Raw genomic sequence first — 16819 nt, 5'->3', positions numbered from 1 at the left:
ATGATCACCGCCTGGGTCAGAGTTATCTCCATGGTCTAGAATTATGGTTAGCAATGTTGTGAAAATGCCCTGAGGATAGAAGATGGCTTTTTCTCCACCATCTCCTCTGCCGGGAACTCGTAGCTCCTGTCAGCAAAGCAAGGTGTTACCTTCCTTTATCAGCCAATTCTACCCTCTGGCTTGCAGCATTTGACCGGTTACACAGATGGGTTTTAAATATGGCTCTGTCAGCAGAAAAGCCAGAAATCTCTGGAAACAGTGAACACTTCTGCCATTGGTGAGCACAAAAATAACAGGAGAGCAGCATCAGGGGCCATGGTGCACACATAATAAGGTGAGCATATTCACAAAAACTCACTCTGGCACATGGAGGGAAATCCTGTGAAATACCTCAAAATTGACAATTTGCCAAATCTTTTCATAGAACAATACAGCACAGAACAGGACCTTCGGCCCTCGATGTTGTGCTGACCTATGAACTATTCTCAGCTCGTCCCCCTGCCCTATCCCAAAATCACCCATGTGCTTATCTAAGGATTGTTTAAATCTCCCTAATGTGGCTGAGTTGACTACATTAGCAGGTATGAGCTGAAAATGTGTTGCTGGAAAAGCGCAGCAGGTCAGGCAGCATCCAAGGAACAGGAGAATCGACGTTTCGGGCATAAGCCCTTCTTCGGGAATGAGGAATGTGTGTCCAGCAGGCTAAGATAAAAGGTAGGGAAGAGGGACTTGGGGGAGGGGCATTGGAAATGCGATAGGGCATTCCACACCCTTACCATTTTCTGTGTAAAGAACCTGCCTCTGACATCTGTCTTAAATCTATCACCCCCTCAATTTGTAGTTATGCCCCCTCATACACACTGATGTCATCATCCTAGGAAAAAGACTTTCACTATCTACCCTATCTAATCCTCTAATCATCTTGTATGTCTCTATCAAATCCCCTTTTAGCCTTCTTCTTACCAATGAGAACAAGTTCAAATCTCTCAGCCTTTCCACCTAAGACCTTCCCTCCAGACCAGGCAACATCCTGGTAAATCTCCTCTGCATCTTTTCCAATGCTTTCACACCCTTTGCGAAATATGGGGACCAGAACTGTACACAATATTCCAAGTGCGGCCGCACTAGCGTTTTATATAGTTGTAGCATGATATTGCAGCTCTGGAGCTCAATCCCTCTATGAGTGAAACCTAACACACCGTATACCTTCTTAACAGCACTACCTGGGTGGCAACTTTCAGGTATCTATGTACATGGACTCCCTCTGCACAACCACACTACCAAGAATCTTTCTATTGACCCAGTACTCTGCCTTTCTGTTATTCTTCCCAAAGTGCATCACCTCATATCTAGCTGCATTGAACTCCATTTGCCATCTCTCAGCCCAATTCTGCAGTTTATCCAAGTCCCCCTGCAACCTATAACATTCTTCCACACTGTCCACTACTCCACTGACTTTAGTGTCGTCTGCAAATTTACTAATCCATCCACCTATGTCTGCGTCTAAGTCATTTATAGAAATGACAAACAGCAGTGGTCCCAAAACAGATCCTTGTAGCACATCACTAGTAACCAGACTCCAGGCTGAATATTTCATATCATCCACCACTCGTTATCTTCTTTCAGAAAGCCAGTTTCTAATCCAAACTGCTAAATCACCCTCAATTCCATGCCTCTGCATTTTCTCCAACAGCCTACCATGTGGAACCTTATCAAAGCCTTTACTGAAGTCCACGTATACAACGTCAATTGCCCTACCTTCATCTGCATGCTTGGTCACCTTCTCAAAAACTCAATGAGGTCTGTGAGACACGACCTGCCCTTGGCGAAACCATGTTGACTATCTGAAATCAAATTGTTGCTTGCTAGATTATTATAAATCTTATCTCTTATAATCCTTTCCAAAACCTTTTCTACAACAGACCTAAGGCTCACTATAATTACCTGGGCCAACTCTACTGCCCTTCTTGAACAAGGGCACAACATTTGCAATCCTCCAGTCCTCTGGTACCAAACCTGTAAACAATGATGACTCAAATGTCAAAGACAAAGGCTCTGCTATCTCCTCCCTAGCTTCCCAGAGAATCCTCGGATAACACCCATCCGGCCCAGGGGACCTGTCTACTTTCACTCCTTCTAGAATTGATAACACCTGTTCATAACTAACCTCGATCCTTTCTAGTCTAATATCTCGTACCTCATTTCTCTCGTCTACAATATTCTCCTTTTCCTGAGTGAAAACCGATGAGAAATGTTCGTTTAGCACGTCTCCGATCTCCACAGGGTCCACAGTCAACTTCCCACTTCTGTCTTTGATTGGCCCTATTCCTACCCTAATCATCCTTTTATTCCTCACATACCTATAGAAAGCTTTAAGGTTCTCCTTTAGTCTATTTGCTAAAGACTGCTCATAACCTCTCTTTGCTCTTCTTAACTCTCTCTTTAAAACCTTTCTAGCTGATCTGTAACTCTCCAATGCCTCATCTGAACCATCTTGCCTCATCAACACATAAGCCTCCTTCTTCTTCGTAACAAGAGATGCAATTTCTGTAGTAAACCATGGTTATCACTTCCTCCCTGCCTGACAGGGACACACCTATCAAGGACACACAATATCTGTAGCTTCAACCAGCTCCACATTTCCATTGTCTGCATCCCCTGAATTTTGCTACCACATTCTATGCATCCTAATTCCTGCCTAATCGCATTATAATTGCTCTTGCCCCATTGATAACTCTTGACCTGTGGCATGTACCTATCTCTTTCCATCGCTAAACTAAACGTAACTGAATTATGGTCACTCTCTCCAAAGTGCTCACCTACAACTAAATCAAACACCTGGCCTGGTTCATTACCAAGCACCAGATCCAGTGTGGCCTCCCCTCTTGTTGGCCCTTTGGCCCTTCGGCCCTTCGACATACTGTGTCAGGAAACTCTCCTGTACATATTGGACAAAACCTGATCCATCCGTCGTACAAGAGTGATAGTATTTCCAGTCAATGTTGGGGAAGTTAAAGTCTCCCATAACAACCACCCTGTTCCTTTCACTCCTACCCAGAATAATTTTGCTAATTTTTCGGGGAACTCAACAAGTTTGGATTTAAGGCAGACTGCTCAAGAACTATATCCATGTTTAGATTTCAAAGTAACACCATTTATTATGCATTTTTTTCTTCACTCATGGGATGCGAGCACCTCTGACTAGACCAGCACTTACTGCCCATCTCTAATCACTAGGGGGCAGTTAAGTGTCAACCACATTGCTGAGGGTCTGGAGTGACATGTAGGCCAGACTAGGTAAGGATGGCAGATTTCCACACATTCATACATGTGGGCATTAATAAACCAAATGGATAATTATGACAATGGTCACCGTGAGTCTAGCTATTAAATCCAGATTTTTATTGATTCAAATTTTACCATCTGCTATGGTGGGATTCAAGCCTATGTTGTGGTGGGTCTCTGGAGTACTAATCCAATGATATTATCATTCCGCTAACACCCACCTATGTGATCTTAAGGTTAAGGATTCTCTTAAGTTCCAGTCTAGTGTGGTCGTATGGTTTAGTCCTCTAGAGAATTCTAAATCTGCCCGCCTGTTACTTCGGCTCAGTAGTGTACAGCTCCATGGGATTGTCGTTAGGTTTCTCCAAAGTCCTGAAGCTCTTAATCGTGGTTACCTCCATGTGGAAACACTCCATTGTTTTCATTTTTATGCTATTTTCTCATAAGCATTTGGAGTTTTTGAGTGTTTCAACTTGAAATGTAGTTAAAGTTGTATGTTAGCTGAAAGTAAATCACTTAGTAAAGCTGACCTCAAATTGCAAAAATACGGAAGTACATCCATTACTAGGATAATGAATCCATAATTACTTCCACATTCCAGGCTAATAGAGCCTCAAACTACCAACAAAACTCTGGAGAAAGACATCTGGATCACAACAAGATCTGTAAGTGCTGAGGACCGAGCACAGCAATTGCCATTAAAAATACAATGCATATCTGCTGCCAGGGCAAAAGGATTTGAAGTATTTCTCATTCTGTGGAGAGTTATGTTTCCTTCCTTGAAAATCAAAGAGGTGAGAATCAGCCAGGGTACAGTGGTGGCAATTGATTCTGCCATACCACCACACAGACAGTAACGGATAGAACAACCACCTAACTGTAGATGTTGTCTTATTGCAACTACAGTACAACCTTAAAATACTAGACACCTCTCAGGTGAAGCCAGAAATGAGCAAAACACACTGCAATCTGCAAACTCATGGGCAAAAGGCAATGAAACACTGAAGCATATGGGACAAGATTGCTTAAGGGTTTGTGGATAACCAAGAATAACGCAACTGTAATGTCCTGTGGCTCTTTTATTTATCAGTTAGGCTTTGCATTCTTAAAAGCACACAGTTCCATAAAAGCATTCTGCATTGTGAGGTGTCGCAGATCTTGAACATTTTAAAAAGTTGTGAAAACATGTTAAACGGAGGCCCTCCCAGTTGGATAGAAGAGATCCCAGAGAATTACTTCATAGACAGGAAGGGGGGGAATAACAGTGGAGTGCTGACAAATATAACACTCAACCAACATCACAAAAAAAAGAGACACTGTCATTATAAAGTTGTTGTTGCTTTGAGCTTGTTATGCTCAAATTGACTACTACATTCCCGACAACAGTAACTACACCTCAAAACTGGTCATGAAGGCAACAGAAAGATTCATGTTTTGCTTTCATATAGGCATGTTTGAAACTCCTAACTGTGGTTTTAATTCTAATGCTAGAAATTAAATATTGGAAACTTCCTAGTTAGCAATAATAAGCATCTTTGAAACTTGCCTAGTTTGATGCAACGGATTGAAGTAGAGTTAAAAAGGCACAACAAATTCCAAGAGGATAATTTGATCAAATCATAGATTCACTACAGTGTGGAAGCAGGCCATTCAGCCCATCAAGTCCACACTAACCCTCTGAAGTATATTGCACCCAGACCTACCCCCCTAACCTATACCCACAACCTTGCATTTCCCATGGCTAATCCACCTGGCCTGGACATTCCCGGACACTATGGGTAATTTAGCATGGCCAATCCACTTAACCCTAAACCATAGGGAGACAGAGAAGACGGGTCTGGAATGACTTAGCCGCAGTATGCAATACAGGGTCATTGGTAATGAATGATAGTTTACATCACACAAAGAGAAATTCAGCTTCATTTCTTAAAGACCATATAGTTGCAATGAGCAGTGTGACATGATACTTGTCAATAGGAATAGGTTAGGTACAGCTGGACACTGGAGTTGATCCAAATTTAATAGAACATAGAACATAGATAGAACATTAAAATGTACAGCACAGAACAGGCCCTTTGGCCCACAATGTTGTGCTGAGATTTAATCCTAATGTAAAATATAGTAACAACCTACACACCCCTCAACTCACTGCTATCCATGTGCATATCCAGCAGTCACTTAAATGTCCCCAGTGACTCTGCTTCCATCCCCACCACTGGTAACACATTCTATGCATTCGCGACTCTGAGTAAAACATCGACCTTGGACGTCTCTTTTATAGCTTCCTCCTAATACCTCCAAACTATGGCCTCTCATACCAGTCAATCCTGCCCTGGGGAAAAGTCTCTGGCTATTGACTCTATCTATTCCTCTCACTATTTTGTACACCTTGGTATTTTGTAATCCTTGGTTGTGTATTATGGGTCTATAAATTAATACATACTTGTTAAGGATTTTCTCCTTAATTTAATATGAAACACAGCACTTGCTATTTGATTGGGCAAAATGAAATGGATGTATGGTTTTCCACTCCACACTGAACATGTCAATGGGGACCTCACCCCACCTTGGTTGGAGATGTTCCTCAGCCAGTAAGGAAGTGCCACTTCTGAGAGCTGCTGGCCGTTTCATGGGGACCAGTTGCTGACCTACAGCGCCATCAGGAGGTGTGTAATGGCTGGTCTGAAGGAGAGGAGCAGACAGTGAAGGAAGCAAACATTGACCCCTTTCAATTCCCATCAGAGGCTAAAGCATATAAAACTGCCAGGCTTCACTCCCATCACCAGCGTTCCCCTGCTCGTCAAAGAATTGCACCCAGGCTGCAGACCAGCTGAGACCTCACCCACCACTATCAGGAGTGGACAGGAAGATGATAGAAAAGAGACCCGTGGAATTTTATGGGCTTGCCACCGGCAAATAGCTTACCCATGGAGGGATCATAACAGGATGTTGCACAACAGTAACCAAGATAGATAAATATGTTGTGATTCTGTTCGCTGAGCTGGGAATTTGTGTTGCAGACGTTTCGTCCCCTATCTAGGGACATCCTCAGTGCTCGGGAGCCTCCTGTGAAGCGCTTCTGTGATGTTTCCTCCCGCATTTATAGTGATTTGTACCTGCGCTTCCGGTTGTCAGTTCCAGCTGTCCGCTGCAGTGGCCGGTATATTGGGTCCAGGTCGATGTGTTTATTGATTGAATCTGTGGATGAGTGCCATGCCTCTAGGAATTCCCTGGCTGTTCTCTGTTTGGCTTGTCCTATAATAGTAGTGTTGTCCCAGTCGAACTCATGTTGCTTGTCATCTGAGTGCATGGCTACTAAGGATAGCTGGTCGTGTTGTTTCGTGGCTAGTTGGTGTTCATGGATGCGGACTGTTAGCTATCTTCCTGTTTGTCCTATGTAGTGTTTTGTGCAGTCCTTGCATGGGATTTTGTACACTAGATTGGCTTTGCTCATGCTGGGTATCGGGTCCTTCATCCTGCTGAGTTGTTGTCTGAGAGTGGCTGTTGGTTTGTGTGCTATTATGAGTCCTAGTGGTCACAGTAGTCTGGCTGTCAGTTCAGAAATGTTTTTGATGTATGGTAGTGTGGCTAGTCCTTTGGGTTGTGGCATGTCCTCATTCCATTGTCTTTCCCTTAGGTATCTGTTGATGAAATTGCGGGGGTATCCGTTTTTGGCGAATACATTGTATAGGTGTTCCTCTTTCTCTTTTTGCAGTTCTGGTGTACTGCAGTAGTATGTCAGGTCATAGGGTCATAGTGTCATACAGCACTGAAGAGGCCCCTCTGCCCAATAGGTCTGCACCAATCTATCTACAATAATCCTCCTCTCCAGCAGTTGGCCCATGTCTTGAATATTGTGACATATCAAGTGTTCACCAACATTCTTTCTAAAGGTTTGAGGTTTCCCACCTCTACTACCCTTCTTGCCAGTGCATTTCAGATTTCCCTCGCCCTTTGGGTAACAAGTGTTTTCTTCAAATCCTCTCAATCTCCTAACCTTTATATAAAATCTTGCTCCCATACTATCAACCCTTCAGTAAAGGCAAGCTGTTGCTTTCTATCCACCCTGTCCTTTGTACTCTCCATACCTCAATCAGGTTCCCCATCAGCCTTTTCTACTCCACAGAAAAGGACACAAGCATATCCAGCCTCTCATGCAGCTAGAAAGCTCCAACACAAGCAACATAATTGTTAATCTTGTCTGCATCTCGTCTAATGCAATAACATCCTTGCTATAGTGCGGCAACCAAAACTGCATACAGTACTCAGCTGTGGCATAACCAATGTCCTGTTTAGTTCCAACATAACCTCTCTACTCTTATAATCTATGTCATGACTGATAAAAGCAAGTGGAAGGGTTCAATGGAGAATTTGAGGGTGAGGACCAGTTCAGTCAAATGAATGAGTGTGTCAGTGGAAGGATACAGTGGGGACGCCTGGAGATGAAGAAACAGAGGGCTTGGAGGCCTTTGTCATGGGAATAGAGATGTATAGGGACTGGGTATCCATGGTGAAAATGAGGGCCAGGGAAACAAAGGTCATGGAGGAGGTGGAGAGCATGGGTGGTTCCCAAATGTAGGTGAGGAGTTCCTGGATTGGGGAGATAGGACAGCATCAAGGTATGTGGAGATGAGTTTCGGTGGGGCAGGAGCAGACCAAGACAATGGGTCAACCAGGGCAGTCAGATCTGCGAATCTTGGATCAGAGGTAGAACCAGTTGGTGCAGGGTGCCCAGACTATGAGGTTGGAAGCTGTGGATGGGAGATCCCTGGTCAGGAATCCTCCAGCATCTGCAGTCCTCGTTCTCTCCTGATAAAAGCAAATGTTCCGTATACATTCTCAACTAACGTATTAACTTATCCTGTCACTGTCAAGGGTCTTCAACATGCAACTCAAGAGATCCCTGTTCCTCTGAGCTTCTTAGTTTGCTGCCATTCATTGAGTACACCCTTGTCTTGTTATTTCATCCAAAGTGCATCACCCCATACTTAAATTCTATCTGCCTCTGACCTACGCATCATTATCTCCCTGTAACATGTGACATTCCTCTTCCCTATCAACCACCAAAAAATCTTCATGTCATCCACAAAATTATTTATCATCCCTGACATTCTCATCCATATCACATATACATATTACAAACAATAAAGGGCCCACTAGAAACCAGCTTCCAGTCATACAAAAAGCTCACTACTGCCACAATGCAAATTTTGTATCCATCGTGTCAAGTTACCCTGGAGATATATATTCCTTATCTGGTTCATATGAGGTCTTGAAAACCAGTACAACCATAATTTACTTCAATTTTAAATCAGGCAGGTTGACTCTGATTGGTCAGGGTATTACCCTGTGAAATGATCTGGCCAATGGCTTTTGCCTATTTTGAGTTTGTATTTGTCTGTACTTTTTTGTCTGCAGGGTTTAAACCAAGCCTAGATGTTAACTGCCAATGGGCATTAATGAGTACATTCTCCTTGGCAATGCCTCAACAAATCAAGTTCACTTGCTATCCAACCAGCACTTCCCTCTCATTCAATATATATGTTTCCCCTTGAACTTGTATTCATGTAAAATTTGAGTACAAGATAAAATATGTATTCTTTTTCTTCAGCACCCAAAAATCAAATCTGGAATCTTATTTCTTCAGGTTTTAAGTTATGTTGGAGAATTTAAAATTTAAAATATATTCTATATTTTATTATCTTTTATCCACTTTATTTACTATGCAATGGTACAACTTTCCTTTGTGTCTCATTTTTTTCTTTTAATCAAATCCTTGCTTTATGTCCATACCCAATTTGACATTCAATGCACCCATTTTAACTTACATTTCCTTTGCAGTCCCAGCACAATAACATAATCTGCTTCGTTAAGGGGCTGCACAGTTTCTTGCCCTATTCACTCAGGTCCCAAGTGTCCTGTTTTCCTCATGGCCCTATTATCAGCTCACACATTGCACAATTTGCCATGCAAACATTTTAAAAACCAAAATGTGTAAGGGCAAGTCCCTGCCAGAGTAAATTATGCCCTATTATAATTAGTGGTCTGCCCTTGTGAAGCAATAGAGCAGCATTCCAGCTGCAACACACCTGTTTGGAAAAGTGCCAGTCGTAAATAAAAGCCATCAACATGGTCCATGCCACCCCTGGCTATCTATCCCTTCCCCCTGTGCTGGAAAATTCCTTGGCACAAACAGCAGCCTTTCAGCCCCTGGCACATCATAGGGAACAATGCAGAAACATCAGAAAAATCTTCAAATGAGCTGACCGCTCATTGTCTGGCAACATCAGCTTATTCCTTTACAAATGCATGAACACCTAAATAGCCCTGGCAGCAATGATAATCATTCAGATTACTAGCTCAATTATGTTGATGGGTAATTATATTTTAAGAAATGCATTTTAAAATTGCCGTTCAACATTTTCATTAATAATTCAGATAAATGAATTAGCTGAAATACTAAGCTCACTAGTAGCACAAAAATGAGCACAGCAGTTAATAGTTCAAAGCAAGTTATTAGACTGCAGACTGAATTAACTGAGTTAGGAAATAGACTCTATGAAATGTCTTTTAAAGTGAATAAAACTCTGCATTTGGACATTAGTAACTTCAAGTATGTTTCTACTATGCAGCAGTAAAAGACCTAGAAGATTTGGGTATAATTATTTGTCCTTCAAAAACAGAATGTAATTTATGAGTTTGGTCTAGAAAACAAACAAGACCTTAGATTTCCATTTTGGCAACACTGAGTTCAAAGAATGCTGAAGATACTGCACTTAAGAGTGTCGTATTCAGTCTTGGTCATTGTTTCGAGTAAAGAATATCTAGGCTCTGGCGAAGACCTGAAAGTAAGTAATCAGAACGATGTCTATTCTAAAAGTGCTTATTCTAAAAGACTCAAGAATCAGTTTTATTTATTTTGGCGAGATAAAGGTTCAGGGAAGGGAATTTAAGTTAATTTAATGAACAGATTAGATTGAATTCAATATTATGTATATTGTTTGAGATGAATAGCCTGATAAATGATAATAGCATATATAAAGAAAAGACAAAGAAGGAAGTAAGAGTCTGCAAAAGTAATTTTTTACAGTGCTGTAAGATCCAGTTTGCATTCTTTCAGAGACCTCGAACATGAACAACCATGTGATGAAATTGCCCAATGGCAAACAACTGTTTCAAAAAGTCAGAAAATTACCATAAAATGTGTACAATCAATATAGATTCTGAAGAAAAAGTTCAGAACTATGGGGATATAAAAATATTGCATGAATATTTTCATACTAAAATAAGGAAAAAGAAGTTAATAGACAGGAAAATTAATTACTGAATTATTCAAGATGGCATACATAGACATTTTCTAAGGTTTGTTGTGATGACAAAAATACTAAGGGTTTTTCACTCCTTTATCTCAAAGTTCCAAAACATTTTTGAACAAAAGAGGACTACTACAGAGACAAAGAACTGAAGTATAAATTCAGTGGCTGGCTGGCAAAAACTGTATGTGGAACCAATGGGATGGAAGCCCTTAAAGTACCAAAGAAACTTCAATCAGATTGGATTGCAACCTCTTATGGCTACAAAGATAAAAAGGGACAGATGACTGCCGGCTCAACAAGAAGCCCCCCCCCCCCCCCCAATGGATTATATCTGAAAGTCACACATGTTAGTGTTTTTCCCTTTAAACAATACACAAGGACAGAGTTTTAAAACCCAGTATCAGCTCTACTGGAATGTGCTAGTGGGACTGAATGTTCTCACATGTGCTGTCTTGGATTTGAATGTTAGCTCACAGTGAAGGTCACAGTTGAATGCTATTTCCTTGTCACTCCTGTGTTGCTGATTAAGATTCTCCCTTATCCTGAGTGACTGAAGTCAGCTAGCTAGCAGCCATACAAAAGGAAAACAGGAAAACAAATGACTCTTTCTCACCCTGAATATTAGAATTCAATCATTGTCAAAGTGAATCAGAACTACAGGGTTGCAACTAATCTACAAAACTAAAGGTCGTGTTCAACAACCAGTGTCAATGCTACCAGCAAGCCCTGATGCAACAGCCAGAGATATCAACTTTCCGCACTTTGTAAATAATTCAAAGACTGATCCACATAATTGTTCTTTTATCTTCTTCTTGGACTGATCACTTATTTTTAATCTGTGTGTGTATATGTGTTGCATTAGTATTTTCTTCTCATGTGTAATATTTCATAAACCCAAACTTTTTGTTTATTCAGATGCCAGATGACATTGATTCCTTTTTAATGCCTAAGTTCATTTGGTCTAGGATAAAGATATTCACAAAGATCCTTACTAAATTAATATTCATTGTAATGAACTGAGGAGGTGTGTGAATAAGAAGGGGCACCAGCAGATCTCTCCTCATCTGGGAGCTTAACAGTTTTGAGTATCCAGTCTGGAACCAAAATGAAGTGGGAAGTCTAATCCAGTAAGAATGATTTGATGTTGAAAAGTACAAAGTGAGACAAAATAATGGAAGAAAACCAAATCCTCTGAGTCTGTCAGCTTGTTCTTCAGGGCAGGGAATAAAAAGCTGGCAGCTGTGTCAATTTCTAACCTTTCTGACTGGTAGCATGAGGCCACGGAGATTTTAATGGCTTGCCTTGTCTTGATACATCTAGTCAGGTTCCCATCCCAAACTGTAAGAACTGATAGGGAACTCAGGTGATAAAAGCATTCCTTTTGAGGCTAGAGAAGCCCACTCACAGTCCTGTTATGACATGAGTTGCTTTAAGCACAATAATCTGTTCTCACATACTCCTAGACCCATTCTCACATTATACGGGTTGCATGAGCACAGCTATGTTTTCCTGCTCCCTTAAATCTCATGATCACTTATTCATATTTTCCTCTGTCATGTTCTGCTATCCATAATCTTCTTATTTACCTATTCCTTTTGTCTTGCTCTCTCTGGACTCCATCTCTGCCTACTTCCTCACCTCTCCCTTCCCCAACTTTGACTTCAGCATAAGTACAATGTTTTCCTCGCTGCTAACAGTTCTGATGAAGAATCACTGGATTTGAAACATTAAGTCTGCTTTCTTCCCACAGATGATTCCAGACCTGCTGAGTTTCTCCAGCAATTTCTGTTTCTTTTTAACTTGATAGGTTCTGCCTATCAGGATATAAAGGAATGTTCCTGGGTGGAATTTAAAAAGTCCTGTATTCATTATTAAAGGTGTGGGAGAATGTTTCAGTAGCAGCAATGTCAACTTACTCTTAAGCTGAGCCTAATATTTCACATGTATTTCAGATGTAAGGTAACTTGCTGCTAACTACTTAAACCTATTTATTGTTCATCAAGATTGAGCATATCTTCTGCTGAAGACTTCACATGGTCGTCCTTCTTCATATGATATCAGTAACTTAGACAAATGCAAGAAAACACATTTGGTAGCAGTCAAAGCCCAAAGCTCTTAGCCCCATTGTTATGATAACAGTTATAATCACCAATCAGGTTTTGAGATGAACTAGGGCATCCAGTTCTGGTCACCCTGCTAGAAGAAGGTTATTATTAAGATGGAGAGCTTTCAGAAGGCACTTACCAGGATGTTGCTGGGAGTGGAGGGTTTGAGTTAAAAGGAGAGGCTGGATAAGCTGGGACCTTTTTCACTGGATTGTAGAAGATTGAGACGTGACCTGACAGAGGTTTGTAATATAATGATGGATATAGAAAAGGTGAACGGCAAGTGTCTTTTCCCTAGAGTCAGGGATTTCAAGATTAAGGGGCATACTTTTAAGATGAGAGGAAAGAAACTTTAAAAAGACATGAGCAGCATTTCTTTTTTAAACACAGAGTGGTTTGTGTGTGTGAAATGAACTCCAAAGGAAGTGGATACAATTACAATGTTTAACAGATCTTTTGTTGCATACATGAATAACAAATGTTTGAAGGCCGGTGAAACTATTTTAATTTGGGAACATGGTCAGCATGGATTGGTTGGACTGAACGGTCTGTTTCCATGCTGTAAGATTCTGTGATCCTATAACTGTACTGGAAATCTATTGTCACACTTAGATAATATGCTAACAAAACAATGCAAAGATGCATAAAAGATTGCAATAAAGTGAAAAGTTGTCTCATTCTTCAAAAGGCATCAGTGCTACACTGAACTAGATTCTAAGTTGGAAATGTGGGTATTTATAGGTCATTTATCAACAATCACATTTTATCTACTGTGGATCGTTTAGAAATATAGTTTACTTCTCCTGTTTTCAAAGTGATGGCAATGGACAGGAATATATTGCTGTAGTGGACTCATCAAACATGACCTAACTCCAACAATATAAACTAATTTAAAATTTCCACCTCTCAGCACTGAATATCAGAATTCCTTTCAACACTGTGCTACACACAGAATCTGACTAATTGGTCCTTTCCACAGTTGACCAGTTATCTTATGCATGTCTTGCCTAATAGCTTTCAGTTTAAAGTTTCCAGCAAAAACACATGTGGCATCAGGCAGAGAAAGGTCAACATCTAATCCTTACTCTTGCCTCATTAACTATTTCTGAACTCTGATGTTCTTATGGTTTTTCATCAAAAAAATATATTAAGTTCACAGAATAATTACAAGTGAAAAAGACAACCGGTTCTTGTTAATTCATCCACCCAGCAGTATCCACTGTTGTGTCCAACAGTTTGTAAAATTATTTCACAGTTTTTGATTTGGCTATTCTCCAGAGTCTTCACTCTGCGAATGGGTTGTGCTTCCAATGATCCACAATCCAATGGAATCAACATTGAACGGTATTGTTTTGAATCTAACTTCTAAGTGTTGTGTGTAAAAACCGAAAGAACTGCAGATGCTGGAAATCATACATGAAAAGCATAGCAGGCCTGGCAGCTTCTCTGGAGAGAAATCAACTCCAGCAATTTCTGTAGGTGTTTTGTGTACCTTGACTTACAAACAACTTTTAATAAATGTCTGTGAATTCACTAAACTCAAAACTATGGATGAATAGGTTTAAGTGGATACATTTCTGCACCAGCCTGTCCCATTTTTGGGCAGCATTTCCATGGTGACACTTACGAAAAATATCATTTAAAGGCCATTGGAACCCATTAGTGAAGCTGGCAAACACCATGTTCCATGTTGGTCTGAGAAATAATGCTCCTACCTTGAGGGGCTTCCGGTTTTGACATCAACTTCTGGCCATCATTAGTCTGGTCACAGACAGAACACAGGGATTCTGTTATTGCCACACATTTCTGCTGTTGCCCAGGAGTTCTGATAAGGGTCTGATGTTGCTCTGCTGGACTCTTAGCAGGAGATGAGTAGAGTTCCCTTGGAATCCAATGTCCTGTCTCCTTTGACATGATAAACACTTTTTCCCTTTGCTTTGGAAATAAAATAAGTTCAAAAAAAATTGTTTTATCAATTTTATATTCTTTATAAACATCAGGGTATTTCAGAGTTGTGGGGTAAACTTCACATATTTCACATTTGATTTTAACATTTGTCAGACTTACTTAGGATGAAAATATTTTACTATTATATTGCCAACAAAGGTTGCCTTTTAACCTAAAAGAATGTCTTCACATTCAAGTTCTTATCCATATTTACTGACAGCTGGTATGGATCAGCTCTGGATAAAAGACATTACACAGAATTCATGTGAAGTGGCTTGGCATTTGCAGACTTCCAGTTAGTTGCTAATCCATAATGTAGATGTGTGAAGACTTTGGTAAATGTCTGTCATCTCAGCATTTGGCACATAACTAGAAAAAGAATGAGAATCACTGTTACATGCAACACAAATCCACACATTGAACTCTTCCCCCACTCTTGCGGATGCTTGAAACAATTCATAACTATAAATGAAGCTAAATTTCATCCATTTTCAGAATTTCTCTGGTATGCTAAGATACTGAGGCATGAGATTGCTTTCAACTTAATTCGTTTAAAATTCAATGGATAAAACATTTTCAGTGATTCACAAACCTATCAAGATGTACCATGTGTTCTGTACCAGAATAAAAGTACATCCCTGTACTTTTTGTGTGAACAGTTAAGTACATAAAAGTAGCTATGAATGTTGGTAATGTTGCTATATCAAATAAAAAGTGTGTGAAAGATAAAACAAAGGTGAGATTTTTGGGGCAGGACATGCAAAATACCACGGTGGGAGTTCTTGGAATATTTTTATGCCAAGTTTAAAAAAAATTAGTAACAGAAAAAATCCCCATTAGTTTCTACTCCCAGTGATAAAATTACAAGTTTATTAATTATGAACATTCTCTGTATTTTACGCACTCAGTCAAAAAATGCCCTAGTTCCATTATTCCATAATGCAGAACACATGCTTGGCTAAACTAGGAAGGCTATTCTGCATGATCATGTTTCATTTATTGCTATTTCACCTGAGGCAACGAGATACAAAGGACATCAGTGCCTCAGTCAGGGATGTTTATTAACACTTTGAATGCTAAACTTCTATTTAAATCACTCATCCTGCAATAGAAGCAGCAGCATGCTGTAAATCATGTCACGTGCGATTTATTCTCTAAAATTATCATCCTGATAACAAAATTACCCTTAAAAAATGAAACATTTATCAAATTAAAGCCCATCCATGTTTATAGAAACAGAATCAATAGTCTGTAATTGTAAATTCTGACCTAACTGTGGCCAAACTCTATTTCCTCTGAAAATGTTTTTGACAAAGATGTCACAATAGTGGGCTATCACATTTGATCACTTCAGTTTATTTGGGGGAAATTAGAATGGGATAGGCTAAGGATTTATGAGAAAAAGTTAGCAAAAATGTCTTGTCGTTTAACCTGTAGAGGTCAGAACAATGATACAGTATTGTTCTAGCTCTGATGTTAAATACTGAATGTCAGTGGCTTTCAGCAATGATCATCTTTACCGTGAGTTCCAAATTTTAATGATACCATTGACAGGGGAGTAAATAAGTCCGGTTATTTTCCTCAGAGATAGTGAAAAATTAGGTTACCTACAACTGCTAGTGGCTCACTTTGAAGCAACATCCAAGACATTTGTGGATATTCCGAACTGAGGTCAAAGTGTGGTATCAGTTAGTGACACTCCAAAAACAAATAAATCCATTTCTAAAACAGGATTCCCACTGCATACACAAGGGCATAGTTCACTGCCAAAAAGAAAAAAAAGGTGGAAGACTAATGAATATTTACTGTGAAACACCATAATGGGTACAAATTAATTAATGAAATTAATTACCACAATAGTTTATAGGTAGATACCAATCTCTACAATTTTTGATTATCTTAAAATCAACTTGCTAGTTAGCTTTTGAGTGCTCATTATAAGTGATGTAACTCGCATCCAACAGTGAAGCTATTACATTACTCCAAGAATTTTGAAATTTAATGCCATGGTCTAACTTGGAGTTAGTGTGGTGCATGCTAATTTTGACACTTCAGAGTGTAAGGATTAAAAACACTAAAGAATGAAGTGTTTCTTTCCTTGATAGATCATTTAACAGCAGGCATCTGTGCTTTTGATTCTGTGTAGCCAACAGTAACAGAAACTGC

This window comes from Chiloscyllium punctatum, chromosome 6 (assembly GCF_047496795.1).
Source record: "Chiloscyllium punctatum isolate Juve2018m chromosome 6, sChiPun1.3, whole genome shotgun sequence".
NCBI classification, from domain to species: Eukaryota; Metazoa; Chordata; class Chondrichthyes; order Orectolobiformes; family Hemiscylliidae; genus Chiloscyllium; species Chiloscyllium punctatum.
Note: the sequence above shows the minus strand (reverse complement) of the source record.